The following is a 4,104-nucleotide window of genomic DNA, read 5'->3' as shown; positions in this document are numbered from 1 at the left end:
AGGAGCCGTCTCTACTTCTGTTCTCTGAATCTCTTGGCTTGGAAACAGGGGGCCAGCCAAGCAGCATTGGAGAAATGGAAGAAGAGGCAGGGTGCAGTGATGCCCAACAGCTTTTTCTGTCTTCCTCTGAAGAGGCGGGTGGGCCAGTGGCTCCGGTCACCACATCGCAGGCCGCATCAGCTGATGATGACACTCAGGTGCCACTTACTGGTGCGTGCTCTGCTGCTGAGACTACCCAGGAGGAGCAGTTGGGGGCAGAGGGTAGTGTAGATGATGAGGTCCTCTACCCATCTTGGCGTGAGGGACAGGAAGGTGGTGGGAGCAGCTCTGAGGAAGAGATTCCCCGTACGGCCCAAAGAGGGAGAGGGAGGGGGAAGACTACGGATCCTGCAGCCTCCGCTTTGGCACCCGTTAGGAGCATGTCTCTTCCAAAAGCCAAAAAGGGCGCTCCCAAGACTTGCAGTGCCTGGTCCTTTTTTGACACAGTTGCAGATGACATTTGCTATGTCAGATGCAACGTGTGTCATCAAAAAGTCAAAAGAGGGAAAAATGTCAGCAACCTCAATACCTCCAACATGTGGAAACATGTGCGCAACAGGCACCCGGCGGAGTTAGAAAAACACACTGAAGAGGTAGGCCAACCAACAGCGGCAGCTACCACCTCTTCAGCTCGTGTTGCCTCTTCCTCTAGCTCACACGCAGCTGGTTCAGCTTCCTCCCAGGATCGCCGTGGAAGAACCTCTGGCCCTGTTGTCCAGAGACCCGCTGTAATTCCACCCGCAGCACCACTTTCCCAGTCATCCACACACTCCCAGCCCAGTCTACAGCCATCGGTAGTACAGGCATGGGAGAAAAGGCGGCCTTTCTCGTCAAACCACCCACGAGCACAGGCTCTGACTGCAGGCATTGCCAAACTTCTGTCACTGGAAATGCTGTCATTCAGGCTGGTGGAGACTGACAGCTTCCGTGACTTGATGTCATTGGCAGTCCCACAGTACAATGTGCCCAGCCGCTTTTACTTCAGCAGGCAAGCCGTCCCTGCCCTGCACAAGCATGTGGAGGGACACATAAAACACGCGCTACTGAACGCTGTCAGTAGCAAGGTCCACCTCACCACCGATGCGTGGACCAGTCAACATGGACAGGGGCGATACCTTTCCCTCACTGCCCATTGGGTTAATGTCGTTGAGCTGGGTACAGACCGTGCGAGTGGCGCAGGACGTGTCCTGCCCACTCCAAGGATTGCAGGAATCCATTCTGTACGCATTGACTCCTCCTCTTACACCAGTTCCTCAGAATCATCGCTGCAGGAGCCGTCACAGTCCACCTCCACATGGACCCGTGATGAACGTGTACCTGTTATGACCGACATGAGCACAGCCGTGGCCAAACGTCAACAGGCCGTGTTGAAATTAATTTTTTTGGGGAATCGTAGCCACACAGCGCAGGAGCTCTGGAATGCCATCAAGCAGGAGAGCGATGTGTGGTTTGTGCCAGCGAATCTCCAGCCAGGCATGGTAGTGTGTGATAATGGCCGAAATCTGGTGGCAGCTCTGGGCCTCGGCAACCTCACTCACATCCCATGTCTGGCACATGTGCTCAATTTGGTCGTGCAGAGCTTTTTGAGGGACTATCCGGATCTTGATGCACTGCTGCACAAGGTCCGCCTAGAGTGTGCTCACTTGCGGCGTTCCAGCACGGCAAAAGCGCGCATTGCGGCTCTGCAGCGCCGACACCGCCTGCCAGAACATCGCATCATATGTGACCTACCTACCAGGTGGAATTCCACGTTACATATGTTGGAGCGGTTGTGTGAGCAGCAGCAAGCTGTAATGGAGTACCAGCTGCTTCAGGCGCAAAAAAGTCGCAGTCAGCGCCGTACAGACTTCACAACCACAGAGTGGGCCACTATGAATGACGTCTGCCAGGTTTTGCGTCCCTTTGATTATTCCACGCGGATGGCGAGTGCAGATGATGCACTAGTCAGCATGACTGTCCCCCTTATCTGCCTGCTTGAAAAATCACTGCAAGCGCTAAGGGATGATGTTGTGGAAGAGGTGGAGGATGAGGATTCACCATTTCCATCATCTTCTGGACAGTCAGCGCCACGTGGTTCCTCACAAATGCGTAGGCAGGGGACAGTTTGTGAGGAGGATGAGGAGGAGTCAATGGAGGAGGAAGACGTCCGTCCAGAGGAGGGAGTTACCGAATTGTCCAGTACTCAGTGTGTACAGCGAGGGTGGGGTGATGACGAGTGGGCAGAGATCACGCCTCCAGCAGGGGACAGCGTTTCTTGGGCAGTTGGCAGTCTGCAGCACATGGTGGATTACATGCTGCAGTGCCTGAGAAACGACCGCCGCATCGCCCACATTCTCAACATGTCTGATTATTGGGTGTTCACCCTCCTCGATCCTCGCTACCGGGACAACGTAGAAAGCCTCATCACACCGTTGAACCGGGAGCGAAAAATGCGGGAGTACCAAGACACACTGGTCAATTCCATCATCTTCTCCATTCCAACTGAGAGAAGTGCTGCTAGTGCATTCCAAAGCAGCTCAGTGCGTCCAGGCAGTGGTGGAGGCTCTGCACAAAGAGGGAGCAGAAGCAGTGCCTCTGCCCAAGGCAAGACCAGTATGGCCCAACTGTGGCACAGTTTTCTGTGCCCCCCACAAAAGTCTACACCATCACAGACAGCTCCAGTCAGCAGGAGGCAACGGTTCCGTCAGATGGTGACAGACTACATGTCTTGCCCTCTTGCTGTACTCCCAGACGGCTCTTCCCCTTTCAAGTTTTGGGTCTCAAAGCTGGATACATGGCCAGAGCTAAGCCAGTATGCATTGGAGGTGCTGTCTTGCCCTGCGGCCAGTGTATTATCGGAACGTGTCTTTAGTGCTGCAGGTGGTGTACTAACTGACCGTCGCATGCGACTATCCTCCGATAACGTTGACCGGCTTACTTTCCTGAAAATGAACAAGGCCTGGATCTCGCAGGAATTTGCCACTCCTCCTCCTGATTAAATAATTAGGTCACTGTATACGTTATCCAGGTCTCCTGTTGTGTTCATCTTTCTACCACCTGAACTTAAATTCCTGGGCTCCAACACCGCCAGTTGAGGCTCAGAAGTGCCGTCTGCACAGTCAAAACATACGACCCAGTGTTATTGGGTTTCAGTAACGTCAGCTGATCCCCAGCTGTGTAGCCGGCAATGTGTCATGCGACCGCCACGCTGACACAACAACTGAAATGTAAGGGAATCTGTCCCCCCCCCCAAGGCGTTTGTTACTGAAAGAGCCTCCTTGTGCAGCAGTAATGCTGCACAAGGAAAAGGTAGCTATTTTTGTTTAGCACCTTGCACACGCAGAACTTAACACTTATAAAATGTGTCCACTGATACCGTAACACCGTCCCAGAGGTGGGACTTTCCTTCGTAATGTGACGCAGCACAGCCGTCATTCCTACCCCCCGGCGCCGCGCACCCGCTCCTCAGCGTTGTTTGATTCCGTCCCGGAGCCTGCGCTGTTATGTTATCCCGTGGCCAGGCACACTTAGCGCTGCCCGTCTTCTGGCATCATTTGGTGTCAGGATGGCTGCGCCTGTGCGGCCGCGCTGGCAGAGAGCCCGCCTCGCAGTGTCTTCTGATTTAATCCCACTGGGGGCCTGGGATCCATGGACATGCGCAGTGCATATCTGAACCTCCACCTCTCACTTATCTCCCTATGGCTTCTTCAGACTGTTCGGTGTCAGCTGGTCCCTAATAGCATGCCACGGCCGTGACACCGCACAGTCTTAAGAAGCCGTAGGGAGGGGAGTGAGAGGCGAGGATATGCACTGCGCATGTCCATGGATCCCAGGCCCGCGGTGGGATTAAATCAGAAGACACTGCGAGGCGGGCTCTCTGCCAGCGCGGCCGCACAGGCGCAGCCATCCTGACACCAAATGATGCCAGAAGACGGGAAGCGCTAAGTGTGCCTGGCCACGGGATAACATAACAGCGCAGGCTCCGGGACAGAATCAAACATCGCTGAGGAGCCAGTGTGCGTCGCCGGGGGGGGGTAGGAATGACGGCTGTGCTGCGTCACATTACGAAGGAAAGTCCCACCTCCA

The sequence above is a fragment of the Ranitomeya variabilis genome, chromosome 5 (assembly GCF_051348905.1).
Source record: "Ranitomeya variabilis isolate aRanVar5 chromosome 5, aRanVar5.hap1, whole genome shotgun sequence".
NCBI lineage: Eukaryota > Metazoa > Chordata > Amphibia > Anura > Dendrobatidae > Ranitomeya > Ranitomeya variabilis.
This window is presented reverse-complemented; position numbering follows the sequence as displayed.